General features: G+C 38.3%; 1 long non-coding RNA gene across 1 annotated transcript; it reads left to right on the top strand.

Annotated features, from left to right (window-relative positions):
- The first annotated feature begins 11,366 nt into the window (after positions 1-11,366).
- Positions 11,367-14,034, top strand: LOC121494584. The gene is made up of 3 exons (XR_005988823.1): positions 11,367-11,461; positions 12,272-12,378; positions 13,886-14,034. It is a non-coding gene; the product is annotated as an uncharacterized LOC121494584 (long non-coding RNA).
- Positions 14,035-22,696: the final 8,662 nt, after the last annotated feature.

Genomic DNA, 22,696 nt, shown 5'->3' with positions numbered 1-22,696 from the left:
GATTAAGAGTGAGGATACAAAGGGAAAAAAGGCCACTCACAGGAAAGTGAGAAGAGATGATTGGAAAACACAGATTGCTCTGTTATGCAGATAAGTTTCCTGAAAAGGTATTTCTGGTAAGAGCTCTCTTCTTGGTATAGACCCCCTTTCCAATGCAAATTTAGATAATTGAGAGGGAGGTAAGGAGCTTTTCCTGAACATTTAGTTTCCTAAAAATAAACAGCCTAGAAAAATCTTTACACCAAAGACATATTTTGTGGTGACAAGTTCTGCTCCCCTCCATTACAAACTAGAGAAGATATTTAGGATAACTTTCCAACATCCACCAAAGAGAAAGATACCTTTCATTGTCTCCTTGCAACCACAATAATTGCAACTTTGCAAAACTAAAACTAGTTACTGTAATGAGACTATCAAACCAACTATTCAGAACTATGCAGACAAATAGAGGCTTGTCTGAACTTTTCAATTGGTTGTGAATTGGCTAATGTATAAATATATTCTGTGATGGTTCCATGCCAGATTCTGTTTATTTTAGAATATGCTCTCTACTAGAGACAAATAATCATCAGGCAAATACCCATGAGTAATTGCAACACAACATTTTTAAGCAGGCTTTTCTTTTTTAGTATAAAAGCTGATATAAATATTTATTCATGTGTCAGGTCATTTCAGTCGAAGTTATGAGGCAAAGCAGACAAAGACATTTATCACATTTAAAGTGATATTTTTCAATATTTTGATTCATGTAATGAACTTTCTCAGAAATTCGCTATTCATGGACACAGCATCTGGAAAGCTATTTAATGATCATAAGTTTTATTTAATAAATAAGTCAGCTTTGTCAAAATGATGTATGTTAAACAGTATCCTTAAGAACATAAAAAAAGGATGGAGACTATATTTCACTCTTTCCATTCTTGTCTCTACCACCTTAGTATTTTTAGCAAGTTTTCCCAAAACAGTCATAGAACTTCCAGAAAGGACACTTGAAATTGGGCCATTTGTCTTTTAAACTGTAAGTGTTATCATTCATCATCTATTTGGGATATTGAATACAGTATCATATATCTGCTTCTATTGTTCTCACACAATAGTTATCAAACACAGGTGAAAAATGAAGATGGAAAGGGCTTACATTTTTTAGTTATTATCAAGGGCTAGAAATTATCTATCATATCCATTCCAGGCAATGTTCACTTAATGTGGAGTTCAAGAAGAATAAAACAATTCCTAATCCAATTTTATCCTTCTCAAAAAAGTTCAACTCTCTGAACCTTGACATGATTTAATGAAATGCTTCCATTTTCTTACCTGAAAAGGACAAAACCTCAAACAGCAACTGCATGAGCCATTTAGGTTTAGAATGTGTAATTACCAAGGTTTTAAAATCAGTGATATAAAGTATCATGAGACTTTGAAAGAAACTAATCATTAATTTATAATGTATCTATCCGATATTTTTATTGAAACCACATGAGACCAATTTTTAGGCTTAATCAATACTCCATAGATCGGCACTTACTTCCTAGACTTCTTTGAGTCTCAGATGACTGAAAAGGCACTGATGCAAAAACGAAGAAAATTTAACTGCGAATATTAGGGGCTTTGTGGATCTTCAGAATCCTGTAGTATCTGAATTGAAGAATCCCTGATAGAAATAAACCCTCTTTGATCTTGTTCCTGCTCGTGTTTCCACCTTCATATTGTACCAAATTATGCAACTTTCTCTCTATTTCACCCACTTTGGATTTCTTTTGGGCCTTTACACATGCCAAACTCACTCTTGCCCAGGACCTTTCTACTTGTTCATCCTCCAACCTAGAATAATTTTTCCTCTGATCTTTGCAAAGCTTACTTCTTCTCGTCACACATAATTTTCAGTGATACTCTCAGGGATATGACATTAGATATTTAATGTGATGTTATTGTGTCATATCACACATATGCATGCAAGCATACACATACACATAGTATATTGCATTAATTTGTGTCAGTTTCTTCATAACCTTATTACTCTGATAGCAGGAACCATGCCTATCTCACTCGCCACTAGGTGGCTAATACCTGGTACATAAGTTGTACCAAATGCATCTTCATGAAATTAATGTACGGATGATAGAATGAATGAATAGTGGAATAAATATAGATGCTATTGAATTCTAACTGTATTTTCCATTAAATTAATCGAAATCAGTTTATGTTACTAAACATGGCATAATATATAAAAAGTTCTGTCTGGAGAATGTTCACATGCATTTTTAATGTCTTTTCTAACCTATGACAGGCTAGAATACAAATATGACATGAAAAAAATTCCCAAACAGGTGTAATCAACAAAGAGATCAGATAGTTGGGAAGGTCTTAAAAAGTTCCCCTTTGTTCTTACCTCTCATAATCTTTCACATGTTTTGGCAGTGATCAAAGGCGCAGTGTTTATAAGGAAGAAATTCTTAAGAGGGAAGCTTTGACAAAGACCATACCGAAAAACAAACAAAGTGAATAGTAAATGAGTTGCTCGGATTAAGGGATGGGAAAACACATTTTGTTGGGGAAATTGCTCCACAGTGATGAAATGAATCATCAGAGACTTTCAGCAAGCAAGGCCTATAAATCACAAGATTTATCATTTCATACCTGCTGTTCTCCACATGTCCATTTTTGGCACTGGAGTTGGCATCTGGGAATTTTATGTGCTGGATACAAAATAAATGATTAACATCCCATTATTAAAATTCAATGCCCTAACTCAACTGTTGTTTTATCAAATTGTTGTCTGAAGAGGTTGATATCTTATGCACTTATTGGGAGTTCTTAGTCTGATAAGAACTCTCCTAAAATATTACGACTTGGTGTTGATCTGCAGGAGCTGATTTTCTCTCCAAAGATTAACACTCTTTAAGGGCAATATACTCCAGGCAGACTACACAGCCATAGAGCCTATGCTTGTATTTTCTTGAAGCTTACTGGAAATGGGGGAGACTCACTCAGTGCCTGGCAGGTTGCTGTGCAACTGATAAATGATGAACTGAATTGGCTCCTTTGATTATTTTGAACATTGTACCTACAAGGCCACATTTATTTGTCTATTCTCCAGTGGGATAATTCATGTTGCTCTTTTATCTGCACAAATTAAGTTTCTTGACACAGTCATCTTGAAAGTAAATTTATTTAATAAGAGTAGCAACTATCTTATTTTTATTCCCAGCCCTTAATCACAATGACCAATTGTGCCTTGATTCACATATCCTTTTATTTAATATCTGACCTCTGACTGGAATGTGAGCTCTGCAAGTGTTGGGGTCACGACTGTTTTGTTCCTTTTATGTATAGTAGATTGGGTACCTGGCCCATAAAGACCTATCAAAATAAATCACTGTAAGACAACTGTATGAATATACACCTGTGAATGAAAAAGAGACATATACAGTTTTGCACAATATTTAGAAGGCAAATGCGATGCATCAGACAAATCTTTGTACTCTAAAGATTAGGGTAGGGTACCAAATGCTGTAGTTTGCACACTTTGTTACTTGTTCACACAGATGGCCTGGGGCAGCACCTGGACCACAGCTCCTCTGAGCTGTCAGCTTTTCTGAGCCCTGGGCCTGTTGTGGAGAGGGCTGCCTCCTTTTGCAGATCACCTGCCCTATCAAGGTGGGAAGCATTGAGATAAGCATGGCCCACATGGGTCCCATGTCATCCTTTCACTCACCTGTGTCCCATTCTCCTTCCTGATTGCCAGTCTCATCACCTCTAGGGATGCTAGGCTCCACACTAAATACAGAGATCACAGCCTATATAGATTTCCCCACCCACTCCCAAGCAAACAAGGGCGAATGCTATCATAAATCCCTTACTGTATAGCATCCCCAGAAGCTGTGCTTTTCTGACCAAACTATCACTGATATAGAATGTCTTTACTTTTTGTACTGACAATGTTATTAAGGATTTGTCATGCATGTCCTATGTAGGGTCCCTGTACCAGCACCTACATATAACATCTGATTTAAATTTCACAACGACACTAGGAGGTGTCGATACTATTGTTATTCCTAATTTATTGATATGAAATTGAAGTTGAGCTAGGTCAATCAATGACAAAAGCCATATAGTTAATTAGTAGCAAATCTGAGAGTTGAACCTAGGAGTGTCTAGGTGTTCCCAGCGACTGCCTATACCACCTGCTCCCAGAGAGCCAGTGAACAAGAGCATGAGTCAGACTCTTGAGACCCAGTGCAGTAGCATCAGGAGCACCACTTCTTGGAGATGATTTTGGGGGGTGTTTGTTGGTAAAATGGGGATAAGTGTTCACATCACATAAGTTTGTTCAGGGGACTAAATGAGTTGATACATCTAAAGTACTGAGAAGAATGCCCAGCCAACAGTGCTGTTACCACTGCTGCCTTTACCTCATCGCTGATCCCTCTCTGGCTGTCAACACCTCAGTGCTCGGAAAGACCATGCACCAGTACTCCCTCTGTGAAGTGTCATGTGGTTAGTCTAAACCATTCTGCTCTTGGGCTCCCAACAAAACTAACCTATTTCATGTTTGATTTCCTCGGTACTATGTGGTCCACTAGATGACTCAAAGGCTAAAGCAAATTAAATGAACTCACCTTTATTAATGCATTCCCTAGGTAAACTGTGTGATTCTCAAGAAATCTGATGCCTTCATCTTTAACCAGGTTTAAAAGTAAATGACATTAAAACAACTACTGGAAGAGCAATGCTAATGGTGAGAATTGCAAATAGAGATGCAGATTGGGATAATTATTGCGGTATATGTGTATGTTGTGTCATTTGACTGCTCTATCTGTGGGCTGCAACTAGCTGAATTGGCTTGTAAAGAGTAACTGAGTAGCATACAGATAGCATGACCCTTTGAATTCAACCTGTCTTTTTTAGATACTAAAGCTTTCCCAGGTCTTCAATAAAGTTTTCCTTGTTGGCATTTATCATAAAGCCTCACATGTGATAGCCACTTCCCTTCTCCCTTCTTTCTCTTTGCCTCATTCAGTAGGTGTGCTTTCAGTCATTTCTATTATAATTATGTTTTATGGTCTTTTGTTCCTGCCCTTTTAATATCAATTTGCACTTTGAATTATACTGGCTATTATTGTGTGATAACTGTTAATCATGAGCCAATGGATAAAGTGCATTTCTTTTTTATGATGTAGACCAAAGATCAATAGTCATTATTTTTGGATCTTAAGCATCAGAAACCTGGAAAAACATCATCTGTCAAAATTCCAGATGCAGTTTCTTCAATTCTAAATGAACACTGACTTATAAATCCATCACCACAAATCAGGAGGCATGTATGTGCAGGTGTGTGTAGACACAGATTTTGCACATAAGTGATCTCTGTATGATAATTCCTTTTCATGTTCTTGACCTTGTGCTACAATACAAAAAGTCTCATAAAATTGAAGGGCAATTTGCAATTCACAAGAAAGAGAAATATGGAATTGAATTTAAAATAGAGAAAATTAGACAGCAAATATAATTGTATCACTTTCTTCTAAGGATCAAAGGTTTCAAATGAGAATTTGAGTTGTACCTCTATTTATACATACAGAGAAGCTCTGCTGTTTCTCCTGACCCCGTTAAAAATTATTGTAGAAGGTCGTGATGCAGAGTTTCTCTGTGATCCTTATCACCTTACTACAGATTTACACTTGGAAATGTAATCACTTTCTCTCTCATTAAAAGTCTATTTTTTCAAATCCACTCCAAATGTATTTAAGAGCAAAGGAGGAAAATACATTTTAATTTTCATCAGCAACAAGTACTTGCCAGGTTCCTCAACTGATGACATTTTGCTTTCTAAGGAATCAGGTAAAATGACTTCAGAAGCAATGATGGGTACCACCTAATGGAAATCGTATATAGACTTTTATTTTTGCATAATTGGCCTCACAATTTATAAGCAGGCAGTTAAATGCATCACTATGTCCATTGACCAATACAAAATTTAAAGTGCAATCACTGGGTGAAATTGTCTGAAAATATTGTAGGACATGTTACCTAATATGCCTTTTGAAATTCCAGATTAATTTTTGTCATCACCCCTTTTTAGAAGCTCTTCTTGCCCATGCCAGGTAACAGACAGTCATCCATACTCAAGTGTTCCCTGTGCTTTCTCACTCAGAAGGTAATGCACATGTCCTGTGGTTGTCTTCATGTCCTTAGTCCTATCCCTTCTGAGGACAGACACTGAGTCTGTGGATCTCAGGGCCCAGCAGAATGTAGAGTACTCGTAGGATCTTGTTAAACCATAGCAGAGTGGATGCAATGATGACACTGACTTGACACTTTAAAAAATAAAATGCACTTTGCAGTTCTTTTTTGGTGGAGAGGGGAATCAATATATAGGAAAGGCCAAAACCCTTGTTTGCCCAATTGCAGAGTAAGCTTCTGAAGTCTGGATAAAGTTTTAATTGACTTCTGTATCAGTTTGCTATCACTGCATAACAAATGACCACAATTTAGCAGCTTAAAATAACTCCCATTTATAATCTCACAGTTCTGGAGGTCAGAAGTCCTGGTGACTAGACTGGAATCTCTACTTAGGGTCTCATAAAACCCAAATCAAAGTGTTGGCTAGTTCATACTTTTATCTTGAAGTCCTTGGAGGAATTCTCTTCAAAGCTCATTCAAGTTAGGGAATAAAAAGGTTCCTGGAGTGTTACCTCTCATATTCATAGGTTCCACCCCATACAGTGGTCGTTGATTGGGAATTACACGGTGATGAGGGTCACTATGGGTGATTCTTAGGATTTTACCTACCATATCTTTCTTCTGCACCAAAAAATGTTACACACATAAATAGGCACTTGATAGATGCTGAGGAATAAATAAGTGAAATGTGTAACAATAGAAGCCCTTGTTCCCAATTAAATTATATGAAGGAACCATGGTAGGAGAAAAGATGGGAACACCTGCTCCCTAGGTTTGGCTTCCCATTTCATCCTACCTATGAGTCTTCAGCAGTTGGCCTCTATCTCCAAGTCTTTGAAATATTCATGGTTTTGACTAGAGTATGCTCAACAGGCTACGTTGAGAGACGAGCAGCAACTAATAGATTTTGTTATAGAATGTTTTGGTTATAATGGTGTCATAGAGATACAAATTAGTTTTTTTTTTCATTTTAGACATGCTAGGTCTTAGAATTTCCCCTAGCTCTTAAAAATGCTTGAAAGTATATTAAGATGTATGTATTTATATAAACTTTAAAATTAATATATATTTGAAATTTAAAAAGTAAATATAAAATACAAATTTAAAAATATATATTTATGTCACATATATAACCGTCCCCGGATGCTAGAAATATATGTAAGACTGCATTACATCTAACGTCATGTGCTTCGCAGTATGTGGCACAGGAACCAGAAGGAAATGTGATCCCCACTCCTGACAGAGGCAGACATGCACCTTCAGACATTGGCTTAGTTTAACCTCACACACAGAAGCCACTTTCAGCCTTGAAACTTCCCTGTCCTAGAGATGAAGTTAGATTTGAGTGAGAGATTTCAAATCAGGTAACAGCTGCACCAAATGATTAAAAAAAAACTGGTCTTATTGACTGTACAGAGCAGAATCAATAATTTAGTCATGGTTTGTTACAAGCCCTTACGCCTCAATCACCAGGCCAGGCAGGGTTCAGCGGCTACTGGTTTCACAGGTGATATACTGGAACTGAGAGTTGTCCACTCATGGCTGCAGATAAAAGGCAAATCTGTGATAGGAACTTTGTCCATGGCCATAGGAAAGGCATTAATTACCCTTGGCACCCACAAGTGGCTTTAAACATCAATCTCTTCTGTCAGCACCCGGGCTTGGACAGAACCGCCCACCCAGTGACCACAGGACTCTGTAGCTCACCTGTTACTTAAATTTTCACTTTCTCCTGACTGTCTTGTGCAGCTGAATACTAAGTTTCTTCATTTTTGCCCTTTTTGCCCATTTTCTGACTCTGTTTGACACATCATGTGGAGACCCGATAAATAAATTTAAGGAAGTTAATTCTATTTCGAGCATAATATGTAAGTGGCTTGGCTTTCTGAGATCAAAAGAAATCAGATATCTGATTAAAACTGATTAAACTGGAGGAATTTAAGTACAAGGGTAATCTTCTGGGTTTGTGTCTTCTTTCAACTTGATGGGAATATCCAGTAGTTGTCAAAAATTGGAGGTCTTTGCGCCATGTACTACAGAAGGTGCTGAGGGTACAGTGGTGAATTAAAGCCCCCCCCTTCAAGGAGTTTATATTCTAGCAAAGATATCAAAGATATTGGATATTAAATTAAAATGTTGTATATTTGGGGTGCCTAAGTGGCACAGTCAGTTAAGCATCCAACTCTTAGTTTTGGTTCAGGTCGTGATTTTAGGATTGTGAGATTGAGCCCAAAGTCGGGCTCCATGCTCAGGTCAGTCTCCTTGAGATTCTCTCTGCCTCTCCCTCTGCCCCTCTCGATCATGCTCTCTCTCTCTCTAAAATAAATCTTTTTAAAAAGTTGCACATTTAATACTTACCAGGGTATAAAGTGCTTTGAAATAGAGATAGGATGTGAGGGAAGCCTTTAACGGGAGTTCTAACATCATTTGTGAGAGTCAAGAAATGTTTCCTAAGGAAGTGGTACTTAAGTTAGGGTTTGAAAGGAAAGTGGTCAAAATAAGTCCAGAGATGGAAGAAGAGCATGTGAGGTGAAAGAAACTTGGATCCTCAGGACCCAGCATGCATGAAGGCCCCAAGTCTAGAAAGAGTATGGCACACTCCAGGACCGGTGACCAGGTCAGTGTGGCTAGAAAGGTGACGTGAAAGTGACACAGAAGGCTGGAGAAATAGATGTCAAAACACACAGGTCCTATTAGCGCATGCTAAGAGCTTGAGCCTTGCTCTCAGAGCAGGAGAAAGGAATAAGTCAGGATAGATTAGGTTATGCTGTAGTAACAAACTACTCCCCATATTTTGGGGATTTAACATAAGAATACATTTTATTTCTTACCCACACTCCACACAGGATCCATGTGTATAGGCAGAAGGCTCTGCTCCACCCAGTTATTCAGGGACTCAGGCAACAGACCCTCTGCCATCCAGTAGCTACAGCAGCTGGTAATATCACCATCCTTACCAACCATTGAGGTAGGGGAAAAAATAAATTGTAGAACTGTATCTGGAATTGTCACTGTTCAGGCAGAGAGTAACACGTGTCACTGTCTTTCAAATTTCCTTGCCAGAGCAAGTTCCCAGGCTCTGCGTAATGGCAAGACGTCTCTAAAACATAAAAGAACACACAGACTATTTGGTAGTTGTTACCATCTCCACCAGAGAATGTGCCGAATGGTTGTAAGCAAAAGACAGACATCACCTGTTTTTTTTTTTTTTAAATGGGCACTATGTAAACAACAAGCCCTATCAGCGCTTTGCCATTTTTCATTTATGTCAAGTTAATACCTGATAAATAAATCATAAAATTCTAGAGATGTTGTGCATCTAGAGTAGAGGAAGGAATTTGAAAAGTTCCTCATAATATGCTGATGGTCGGAGGGCAATAATAAACTATATTATATGATCTGTGTGAGTTACAATCAGCAGAATTATCTTACCATATGGGATCCTATTAAACTTTGGGAGTTATCTACGGATACATCACAAGGCTCTGTCTTGTCCGGAGATGCTCAATATTTTAATCAATAACTTGAATGAGGATTTAGAAACCATGCCATTGAAATATTCACAAGAGATTATGATAAGCTGAGGAAAGTCAAAGGAAAGCTTATGTAGTAGGTTTTAGCAGGGAAACTGATAATAAGGTCATGTTTTGGGGTCAAAAGACCAGCTTGCTATACAAGTGCAAAATCGGCCTATGCAGCTCAGAAGCATTATGTGTGAAGTGAGTTGTGGGAAATGTGTTGGTGGACTTTCTACTCAAGATAAATTAGGAAAAAAACAAAAATCGGGCTATTTCTGTGATTCAAGATCAGGACAGAGGAAGCCTGATTCCCACCCTTACTCTTCCTGCTGATCAAACCAGAGCTCAGATGTTTATGGTAAAAAAAAAAAAAAAAAAAAAAAAAGAGGGGGGGGGGAATCCTTGGGTGGCTCAGCAGTTTAGCACCGCCTTCAGCCAAGGGCGTGATCCTGGAGACCGGCGATCTAGGCCCACGTCGGGCTCTCTGCATGGAGCCTGCTTCTCCCTCTGCCTGTGTCTCTGCCTCTCTCTCTGTGTGTGTCTCATGAATAAATAAATAAAATCTTTAAAAAAAGAAAAAGAAAACAAAGGAAGGGAAACTAACCAGCTGTAGGCATAGGATTCGAGAAGGCACATGTCATAAACCTGGACATGCCGCAGTAACAATGGAATTAATTAAATTGAAAGGCGGACAAGAAAAAAAAAAAAAATGAAAGGCGGACAAGGAGGGAGTAGTTGGGAAGAAGTGTAAATGTAATTTAAGATAGATTTAAGGCAATGGAGCAAGGTCAAATGTGCAAGCTAGTGTGGTGGAAGGAAAGGGAAACAGTGAAATGAGGCTTGGGCTGAAAGAACAGACAGGCTTGAGAGGGATGTAGTGATTACCTTTAATCACCAAAGGGCTTTCAGGTGGGAGATGGATGGGCTCTATTTGACCTTAAGGGATAGAACCAGGGCTAGTCCTGCAGACTGCAGGCAGGTGGATTTGGGCTCAATATCTTAATAGGCAGACCTGCTCAAAGAGGCCATAAGCTGCCTCAGAAGAGAAGGAATCCTCTTTGGCATCAGACAGGCTTGAGTGGAAAACAGACAGGGTATGTCATTATAACTGCTAACACGTACATAGATGCTTACTGGCTTGGGCTGAGTGCTAATTCACATTACGTCCTTCAGTGTTCACCCTGTGAGACAGGCACTGTTATTCTGTCCATTTCACCGATGGGAAAACAGAGGCTCAGTGAGAAAGGCTCTGTGACTTGGTGGAGCTCCGAGGAGTCAGCCTTTAGCATTCTGATTGCAGAGATGCATCCTGCTCCTCAGGATGGATGTTCCCTTCTCCAGGCAGGAAGTCTTCTGGGGGATCTCAAGGATCAGAGCCATAGAAAGTCAAAAGGTCAAAGGGAAGATACTTTCAGCTTAGATACTTCAAATAAATGGGGCAAAACCTGGCATTTGGAAATTTGGGGAGAGCTAATTAATTTGAGCCAATAAAATATATAATTTAACAATTATTCTAACAGTATATTGTTTGACAAGATTAGATGCCCCAAAGGAGTTTGTCCATAGTCTGTTAAATTGTATTTCCCTTCCAATTAGAGTTTTTCATTAAAACAGAATGTTCTCACTGTGGACGCCCAATCTACTCCTTTCCTTCTCTTCATTCTCAGGAGCTTCCTGGCTGTCCTGCAAAACCAGCAGGCTCACTTCTGCCTCAGGCTTTTTGCACTGGCTGTTCTGTTTGACTTCAAGATTCTTCCTGAGTGAGTCCCATGGCTTTCTATAATTACCTTTGCAAGTGTTGGTTTAAATGTCCTCTCAGCGTGCCCTACATGTTCTGTAAAATCCTTTACCCTTTCCTCCCCCCAAGCATTCTCAGCACCCCTTCTCTTGTTCCCCCTTTCATCATCCGTGGCACTTAGCTCTTTATACTATGTCCTTCATTTCTTTAGTGTTTTCATTGCTTATGTCTGTCTCTGCTGCTAGAATGTATGCTTTCAAGGGGCAGAGACTTGTGTTTGTGCAGTGATGTATTACAGGACCTTGGAAGAGGTTGGCACATTGTTGCAGCTCCACAAGAAAAATTTGTGGAATGAATCCAGAATTTGCCTGGAAGTTTGCCCTTGAGGGCTTTGGAAGGTATTGATAATTGAGTCTGAGCCATCCCACCAAACATTCACTCTGGCAGATCCTCTCGATGAGTCAGGCAAAGACAGCTATACCCACCATTGACCATGCTCATCCCTGCTGATGCTCTTTAGCAGGGGTCAGCAAACCTTAATAAAGTGTTAGATGGGAAATATTTTAGGCTTCACAGGCCATACAATTTCTGTTGTAGCTACTCTGCTCTGACATTGTAATGTGAAAACAGCTACAGACATGTACGCAAATAGGAAATGGGTGTGTTCCAAAAACTCTATTTATACAAACAGGCTTTGGGCTGGATGTGGCCCATTGGCTGCAGTTGGCCAACAACAGTGTCAGAAGTCAAAAGCTAGTTTGATTTAAATGTGAATATCACTTCCAATTAATCGAGTCAATACATTTTTATTTGCGGGCTTACTGTGTGTCAGAGACTGTTCTTTGAGCTGAGAAATAAGCCAGGAACAAAATTGACTGTGCTCATCGAGGAACCTATAATCCAGCAGAAGGAAGAGCAAGTGCATCATTTATCACAAAGGTAAAGTTCTGTGTCAGATGGTATGTTGTATAAATATAACCATAAATAACTTGTAATGGTAAGGTGATACATGCTGTGAATAAAAATACTTTAGGGTAAAGGAACAGAGGGACAGGAGAGGACATGGTCTTGTTAAATAGGATGGGAGAGGATCAGTCTGATAAGGTGATATTTAAACATGGAGATGTAAAAGAAGGGAGTGAGCCATGGCAATAATTAAAGGAATGGTTCCCTACACAGAAAAAGAAGTGTGACTAGGAGGCTGAAGCATTCTGGGAGTGTTCAAGGGGACAAAGACTGCACATAATATCATAAACCCATATCCCCTCCTTCCCAAGCCATACATTTTCCTACTCCCTTCTATATACTATTGGAGGGAAAATTAAGTGATCAATGTACACTCTTTTCCCCACTCTTTTTTATGCTGTCACAGCAAATTGTCTGAAAGAGCAAGTCACATAAAGGTAGAATGAAGTTGTGAAGTGTCCCTCTCTCAGGATACTTTAAAAAGAGTTAACAGCATAAAACAACTATAATTTGGTTAGGTCTTGAACCCATATTGGTAAATTGAGGGTGGGGTAAGGTTAGATAATTGTCTCCCACATGATGGTGAAAGGAACATGTATATGGTTTTAAAAAAGGCAACCATTAGAGAAAAAGTAGGTGAGTCCACATGAATAATAGAGCCTGTTTTTGAAATGATTGATACACAAATAAAATTCAGCACCTGATATGTTCCTTATCATCTTGTCAAAAATGTTCTGTTGGCAGCCTGTATGTATTTCTTCCCAGTATGAATCTCCAGCCCTGAGGGTCCCTTTTGGCCAGCCACATCATGCCCAGGGAGGAAAGCGGCTGTCTGAGGCACTGTTTACTGCGCCGTTAGACTCCCAGGGAAAGTTAATAGATCAAGTTTAACAGCTGTCTGTAAAGTTGGTGGCCTTTTGAAGTAATCAAAATAAGAGGAAAAAACACAACCCTCTGTTTTACCTTAACAAGGTCTAAAATTGGCTTTCATAGGAGTTTCTAATGGCAGAAAGAAACTTGCCACGTTTTTGAACTTTGTGTACCGTTGAATCAACAAAGCTGTTCTTGAGAACGAGCTTCCTGATTCCTGGAGTCTTAAATACTTATTATTCTTCTGCAGCATTGTACGCTGCAGTCCATGCCAGAAGGAAAACTGTCTTACCTGCCTGGCAGTCACACTGTGCAGAAGGTGGGGCATATAATGTTATATTTTCCGCTCAGGTCACAGTCCGGGCCCTTGACCATCCATCACAGCTGGCCCGATGGGAGTCCTTTCTCTCTGTCCCCTGCCCCTTTCCTTCCTGCTTCATGGTGTTTATATTAGTCTATCAACCAGAGACATGTCTTTCAGGTATTTTGTAGTGGAGCAGCTACTTACAATAGTAATGTACTTTACAAATATTGACTGTATTTTGTAGCCTTTGATTTTTTTTTTTTTAGTTAACAACGTTGCTCTATTTTTTTTCCCTTTTTACCAAAGAATCCTTCAGCTCAGGGAAGAATGAAAAGATGGGGATATATGAGAAGAAGGAAGAATCCAAGCCCTACAACATAAGAGCATTGCTCTGGAAGACTTCTGCCTGGATGTAAGACAGATCGATCTTGATTCTGGCCCCAAAGCAATTCTTATTGCCCAAGGTAACACCATATTCCCAGCATGAAGACCCCAGGGCTAGGAGGGAACAAGGCTCAGGGATGAATCCTTCTTTTACTGTGATGGCTCTTAAATGTCCAGGTTACATACATCTTTCAGAATTTGACAAAAATGATGAAACACTTCTCTACAAAGTTGGGCAGTTTCCTAGATTCATGTACTCTCTCAAGTTTTTCAAAGAGATCAATGAATTTGAGTTTATACTGGATGTTTAAGAGCTCCTTCTATGTTATAAGTCATCCTGTAAATCACCAAAAAGCTACTTTAACATTTACCTCCTTTCATGTTCCTTTTCCTTCCTCCTTCTTAGACCTTAGAGAGTGTGACATGGAAGTGAGAAAGTTCTGAGATACAAATTCCTTTACTCAGACCTTGACCCTGTAACATTGGGTGCACTACTTAAACTGTCTGGGCCTTGGTTCTCCTTCAGTAAAATGGGACAGTAATGCCATCTCATTCTTTCAATGTCAAGAATAGTGTTTTAGCCTCCACAACCTAAGTGCTCAGTAAATAGGAATTCATTTTATTTCCAGGAAATTAAAAAGGCTTGATTATTTTTTTTCCTGTTACTTATAGAAACAAGTCATTTATTTTCATCTTTTGGAATTTAAGTTGGCATGATCATAGCACTTGTAGTGAGCAGAAAGACTAATTTTGTTGCTCTGGGTTTGACAGCTTCTTACTAGTATTAGCAATGGAACTCTGAGCTCATATACAGTTTTGATCTCTCATAATCTTTGGAGTTAGATATAATCATTGACTCTTTTATAGATAGGCTGATGATGGAAGCACAAAGGCCTATCACATTAATATAGAAAGAGCATGAATTTATTTCTTAAGGGCTGGTGCTAACACTCCGACCCTTGACTTCATGAACTGTGGAGGAAGTCCTATTCTCATAGTTTCGGTTTGCTTAGCGAATTAAATTGGATATCATTGTGAGGATTAAATGTGATGACATATTACATGTACATTTATGGATATTATTGTTATTGTGCCTCTATCCTCACATCTACCAGTTTTTTTACTGTCCTGGGAAGGGCTAGGGGCTAGACTATAGCAATAGCTTTAACCTCATTATATCCTTCAGCATGATATTCTCAACTCAGATCTGGTCTCTTCCCTGGCAGAGAGTCCTTGAATGGATTCCTTCAGGAGAATTTTAATCCCCAAAAATGACAACCAGAATTTGCCATGACCCAGACCTCCCCACCCACTCCAGCTTCCCCAACACTGCTCTCTACACACTCTGCTTCCCACACTCAGGCCATGCAAGTCATGGGCCTCTCCTCAGCATGCCTGGCTTTTTCTTCACTTTGCATATTTTAAATCACTTAAAAATAGGCAAAGAAATAGTTTTGTACACTTTAAAGTTCCATGAAATTATGAGAAGATATTATATTATTCTTAGGTAAAGGGAGCATTTTGACGAAAATTTTAAAATTCAACAACCTGACCCAAATCCTTGAGTAGTAGAACAATGAGACCCTAGAAAAATGGATATAGCTCCCTCTCTCTGGAAGCTCGAGGGAAGAATTCATTCTTCAGTTCTTTCAGATTCTTGGCAGTGTCAGTTCCTTGGGGTCATAGGGCTGAGGTTCCTATTTCCTTGCTGGCTGTCAATTGAGAACTGTTGGCCAGCTTCTAGAAGCTACTCTCATGTCTCAACTGATGGCCACCTTCCTCTGTCTTCAAAGGCAGCAAGGGCAGTCCAGAGTGCCTCTTAGGTTTCAAACTTCTCTAGTTCTTTCATCATCTCCTCTCTTTGACTAATCCATCAGCCTTATTCTTTCCCTTTTGAGGACATTTGTGATTATTTGGGCCCACCAGTATAATTTAGGATCGATTTCCTTTTTTAAGGTCAAGTGATTAGCAATCTTATTTCTATCTGCACCTTAATTCTCTTTTGGCAAATAAACTAACATAATCACAATTTCTGAGCATTAGGTCATGGATATCTTTGGGGAAAGAAGTGTTACTCTGCTTACAACATCTCTCAATTACTTTTTTTGGATCAAAGAACTATTTCAAGGTCTATATTAGCCTGAAACAATCTCAACTGATGCCTGTTGGAAAAGCTCACAGAGGTCACAAGATAGAATTGTTAACAAGGGAGGCAAGACATAGACAATTAACACAGGTTTAGTAATTGTTCTGGCAGGTGTGATCTCATAATTGCAAGTGTTCAATGCCTGTTATAAACAAGATTTTAAAGATCCCTTAAAAGGCCACCCAGTAATTGGAGAGCATGACTTCATATCTATAGTATGAACAAGAAACCAATTCTTCTCAGGTTATGTAAATGAAAACTTGTGGTTTGGGATAAAATCTGCAGAGACTGCCTCCTACATAGATTTTAAGTCTTGATCAACTTATAGAGAAATGAAGTTGTCAGAAAACTGCCTTAGATGACTCAAAAAGTAGCTCTGGTGATGATAGATGCACTCACATTGAAGGTCACCAGGAAGATATTGAATAAATTCATTTTATAAAATGTGATATTATAAAAGCAATAATTTAAAATCAACACATGATATTCTAGATTGATTTAAATGTGCATAAGATAGTAACTTAAAAATTTTAAACAGATATTCAGACCTTAAAAAAACATAAATACTTCATTGGAAAAAGCAAGTAGGCTTTATGCTGAGGATTGCCTTATGTCTGGTATCTACCTGTAACAGAGTCCAATTTCTAGATTATCCTTCTTGTTTACCTTTGGCCTAAAAAAATGACCATAGCAAAAAGAGCTTATTTTCTTCAGATTGAAGAATTGGTGGTGTTGAATTAGTCTCAAAACTCTGCAGAGAAAATCTTAAGTCATTTCCACACAGGATACAATATCGTAAGAAAAATAACACCAGCAGGATGATCAGAACCAGATTTTCTTGGCCTTTACCTTCTGTTTCCTAACAGTTCTACAGTTTTTGATATCCAAAGGAACAGAAAATACACTAGCTGCTAGCATGCAAAATTAGAATTCTGCTCATGAAATTTCAAGCTTCAAGTCTATCATTGTCGCGATCTCTTTCCCAAGCCAAAGTTCAGAGGAAAAACATGCTTCATAAAAGTTAGTTGATAGTGTATTACCAGATTACTTCTCAGGACATAACTATATGTGATTAGAAAAAAAACTCATAATATTGGAGGTGGTGGGATGGACCAAAAAAGGGCTTCTTCAAGTAAGAAGAGCCAATTGCCAAGCTCCAACATAGCACACTTTTGTTTTACTGACCACTGCACTATGTAGAGCTCAGAACTCAATTGTTTAAGTGGAGAAGCCTGAATGATGTAGAAAATGAAAGGATGAGAAAAATCACTCTGGAGAAATTGAAACTCATGAGAATGTAGCAAGCTGCATACAAGAGTAGGGGCTCTGCATGTGGGCAGAATCCTTCCGTCTTCCCTGCCACATCTGGGGTAAAGGCAACAAAGAATCAATGAAATCTTGAATGTGATGAAATTTCTTGAGAAAAATATAAAGGAAGCTAAAATCGTCATGCCATTGGGCATGGGGCAGACAGATTACACATAGATGAGGAGACAAGGAGGTTTTGAGTTTTGTAGAATGTGAAATAAACTGACAGCTCTCACCCCTTGTAGTAATCCCTGACTGTTCTGTTAAAAAAAAAAAAAAAGACATCATGTGATTATTTATACTTGTTGGCACCTTAGTTGAAACTCTGATGTTTCAAGAGACCGAGAAGGCATAGAGGTGTTTTATTCCAACCACAAGGCTTGGGTTCATCCTCAACAAATCCCAGTACACATATAACTTAGCTTCAAGAACCTCTATTAAAAAAAAAAAAATTGGTCTGTGCCTGCCCCAAGGGAAAAGATTTAAATATCAGGTACCATATTGTTATTTTCCCTTTGGAAATGACAAGGCAGCTAGAAGACTAAAAATTGGTCTGGGTGTTTATCTTTTACTATGCCTGATACAAAAATAATAAATAAATAAATAAATAAATAAATAAATAAATAAATAAATAATAAACCAATTGAAAAAAAAAGAAAAATGAAGCTGTTGCAAGCTGATCTCTATGGAATCACTAAAATGCAGGGGGAAAATATCAAAAGCAGCAAATTAAATTCAAGATAATCAGCCCTGTGGCTTATCCTCTGTGGTTTCTCTAATCTAACTCTGGCTAATTGCATTCTTTGTAGCACATATTATTTCTGATTTCCCACTAGTGTTTTTTTTTTTTTAATTTTTAAGTTTGGGGAGTACATGATATAATTACTATCTCTTTATGTTATAAAATGTCATGGTTTTGAAAAGGGACATTTCATGGAGTATGTAATGTCAATCATCTCTCTTTATGAAATTGTATGTCATTCATTTTGTTTAAAACAGGCTTGGGGAAAATATGCCTAATTCTGAGAGCAGTTGGTTGTTAAGCCATATTTTGACCTAATTTGCATGAGAGTATAGTTAAAGGATGTTGATACATTTGGGAGTGGAACTGTGCCCTATCCAAGGTGGCTGTTTTATACTTTAATTACATTCTTACAAATATCCAAACAAGATTATATAGGAACAACTCCTCTGTCTTCATGCTCATACTCACAAATTTTCACACGTGTTCACATTTTAACACTTGTAGACAAGTTGAAACTTCAGATATGGGCATGTCTCTCTACTTACTCCTTGAACCCCAACTGATAAAATAATTAACACTCCTTGGAAGCTTCCTTAGACCTCAGCATCTTAGAGTTCTGTGTATTTCATGACATGAGCAGCCTGGCAGTCTGATGATCTCATCTTAAATACAACTGAGAAATTAAAAACCAGAAATGACCTAAAGGAATATGCTCTCCCAGAATCAGAATAAAAAGACTATCCAGCTCCTCCATGTATTATGGTAGTTTTTGTATAACCATTAACTCCAAACTGACAGTGTAGCTATAGCAGAGCACAAGGAAATAAGAACATTATTGGGCCACTTTATGTAAGTCCTAAATTGAGGGTCTATTCTTACAAAACTAAGGAATCTATAAACTCCTTCCCCCCCCCTCAATTAATATATAGGAAGGTACTCACATGTCCAGTAAAATTTACCTTTTTCTTAGTTCCTGAGAATCTTGCTTACTTGGATATTCACATGCCCCTCCATACTGTGTAATAAATTTAGGCTTCCCTTTCTCCTGAATCCCAATTCCCCTCGGTAACCTGCATCTATCTGTGTTTCATTCCAGACATTCTTCTTTGCTAACTTTGGACACTGCATTCTAGTCAACAGGACAAAGTTAAGGTAAGATGTTAATGGAAAAGCCTTATGTTTTTCTTCTCTGATAGTGTTTGCATTTTAGAAGGAAATTCCTTAGCAGAAATGGATGACTTCCTAATGCAAATCAGTCCATCTGCAGTAGATGAAATCACTACTCAGCACTTATTCACTACTTCCCTCCACCGTCTTTGTGGGTAGAATGGTTCCTTCATCCTTTGAATTTAGGCTTGTCCCTTTGACCTGCCTTAGCCAACAGAACATTAGCAGACAAGATGGGGCAGAAGCTTGAAATGTGCTTGCATGATTGAGCTTGCCCTCTTGAACTTCTTCCTTTTGCAATGAGAATAACATGCTACTAAGAGATACATAGAGCTGACCTGGACTCAACCTACAGCTTGAGGCTATGTCCAGCTTGTATCTGTCAAATCCCAGCTGACCTACAAATATGTATGTGACAAACTAATACTTATTATTGTATATCACGGAGTTTTGGAGTTGTTTTGCAACATTTTTGTGGCACTAGCTTACTGCTATGAGTTGGGGTTCTTTCTATAAAAAACTGACTCTGGCTAAGTTGTTTTTTTGTTTTTTAAGAGAGAAGGATATGATGTAGCCCCCAGAATCAAGGATAAAAACTAAAGAACCAGGTTTCTGAAAGAATCGAGACAAATCAACCCCAGGGATCTAGGAAGTCTCAACTAATGGTATGTCTCAATAAAGCACAAAGGTCAAGATGAATACAGGCCAATTGATATCATTATTTGGATCATTTTCAAGATGTAAAGAGAAAGAGTTTGGCCAAATACAGTTACAAAAACACTCTTCAACTCCTGCACCACAGAAGGGTGGGACAGTTTAATGATAGCCTGCAAGAGAACTCTAGATTTCTGAATAGAAGTCAAGCTGCTACTTTCAGAAGATGCCATGGATATTGAGCACACAGAGATAACAAATATAGTGTTACATGTTTTGTAACAATATTTTGGTGAAGAAATATCTTTCAAATATTTATATCATGTCGTAGAAGCAACTAATTGTTCTGGTTGTTGCTCAAAGTTTTTAGAACATGGACTGATCAGGATAATGCTAATATGCATTTCAAATAAGCTAGAACCAACCAAGGACTGTAGTAGCTAAAATTGATCGGATCAAAATTTTATTAAAGAGTTCCATAATATAAAAGATCTCCGTGTACAGTGATAATTTGGGCTCAGCATTAACTGAAATATGTTAAAATAGCAGGTTTTGTTTAGTGGGAAAATGAAATATATAAGTTATGCCAGCAGTTATAAGCACTGACACATTTCCCCTCCACATCCAACCAAGATGTAGTCTTTTTAAAAGTTTGAAAGACAAAAGTAATTGATTTGCATATAAGACCACAAAAATGACCTGATCACCACACGATTACTTGTAATGTGTAGCTGTTTTACAAATGGATGGGCTCATTTCTGTTTAAAATATTCCTAGTATTCTAATGAACTAAGCCAAACACGGTCCTAGGGTAAGACTTATTTAATGGGAAGAACCTGAAGAAGTTTACCAGTGTCATGATAATACATAAGGATTAGAACATGTGAAATACTAACCCAAAGTTTCATGGGAATGTTTTATTAGGAAACAATACTTCTACAGAAAAAATGCAGAACACAAATCCTTTTCAACTGAGAAAATAAAAGCAAAGACCAATTTAACAAAATGTGTTAAATGTCCAAAGGGCTTATAACATACAGTATGTTGACTTCTATCTCCTGAGGAGAGAACAAGTGCATTTAAGCTTAAACTGCAACAAAATGGAAATTATTATGAAGAGAAAAGGAAGAGAAGAAGGTCAACAGAGTCATTGAAATGGTTAACATTATGATGCTGGGGTTGGGAACTACACAAGAGAAACTCAGATGATTCTATCTAGTCCAATAATTGCTTAGTTATCTTACACTTAATGTTCTATTTCGATCCAAAAGCAATCTTCGAAATAAGCACTTTATGAAGCAAAGATAAAGTTAAAAAATATTCACTGTGGTTCATAAATCTAGCCTACATCATTATCAAATGTTTTAAACATGACTTTTGTGGAAATAAATGAAGGCCACTCCAACAAGAACAAGTGAAACCTGTTAATTTTATCAGAGTTTGTTGTAGAGAGTCACCCCCCATTTCTTGGGTTTGACAGAGACTTAAAGACAGGTAGAGGAGTGGGAAAGATTCAGGTCTGCCCTACTCAGAGGCTGTTGGCATGGAGAAGCTGTAGGTGGGCTGAAAGAAAGGGTCTGGCTACTATGAATGAAAGCTGGAAGACCCTTCAGGAGGCAACGGCAGAAATTTGGAGATGCTGGTGACTTGAACAGAATGGTAGCAGCAGAGCTGGTGAGTTGTAACTGCATCTGGATATGCTTTGAAGGTAGAGCTGACAGGAATTCCTAGTATGTTGGATGTAGGAAGACAGCAAGAGTGGAGGCATGGATGGCTATAAGGTTTTTAGTCTGAGAGATGGGAAGGTTGCAGCTGAAACCAATGGAAATGGGAAAGATGATGGGTAGAGCAGAACTGCTGAGGTGGAGGTGAGGTGTTCATTGTTTTACTTGTTAGGTTTGTGAGGTCAAACAAGCGAGTGTAGAGGTCTGGCAAGTGTCAGAGTTCGTAGTTACATTAGTTAGCCAGAACTGCCACAACAAAATGCAGTAGACTGGATAGTTTAAACAGCAGAAATTTATTGCTCATGATTCTAGAGGCTGGAAGCTCAAAATCAAAGCGTCAACTTACTGGATTTCCTCTGAGACCTCTCCTTTGCATGCAGGAGCAACGTTCTTCTTGCTATGTCCTCACATGGTTTTTCCTCTGTGCACATGTATCCCTGGTGTGTCTTTTCCTGGTTTTACAATACCCATTAGACTGGATTAGGGTCCACCCTAATGATCTCATTTTAACCTTATCTCTCTAAAAATCTTGTCTCCAAATATAATCACATTCTGAAGTACCGGGGATTAGGACTTCAAGGCCCGAATTTTGGCAGGGACATAATTCAGTTCATAACAAAAGTTGAATTCGGATTTTCTGATCCCAAGTTCATTACTCTTTCCAATGGCCCACAGTTAGTCAATAAATCCTTTTGAATATATGTGTGTGTGTGTGTATATATATATATATATATATATATGTATATATATATGTATATATATATATACATGCATACATGAATCATCTGAATAAAATCTGAATAAAATACTTTAACCCCCTTGAATACTGGGACTAAATAAGCATTCACTGAGCAAACTCTGTGTAGAGTTATGCACATTTCGTAAACAGGGCCTCCATCTGCCCTGCTACATAAATAATCAACACAAGAGAACAGGCCATGGCAACATCCCAGCAACATGGCACTTTTGTTCCATTGCCATTTTTTTCC

This window comes from Vulpes lagopus, chromosome 7 (genome assembly GCF_018345385.1).
Source record: "Vulpes lagopus strain Blue_001 chromosome 7, ASM1834538v1, whole genome shotgun sequence".
Classification (NCBI taxonomy): Eukaryota; Metazoa; Chordata; class Mammalia; order Carnivora; family Canidae; genus Vulpes; species Vulpes lagopus.
The sequence above is the reverse complement of the archived record's forward strand: the minus strand, read 5'-3'. Positions and strand labels throughout refer to the sequence as shown.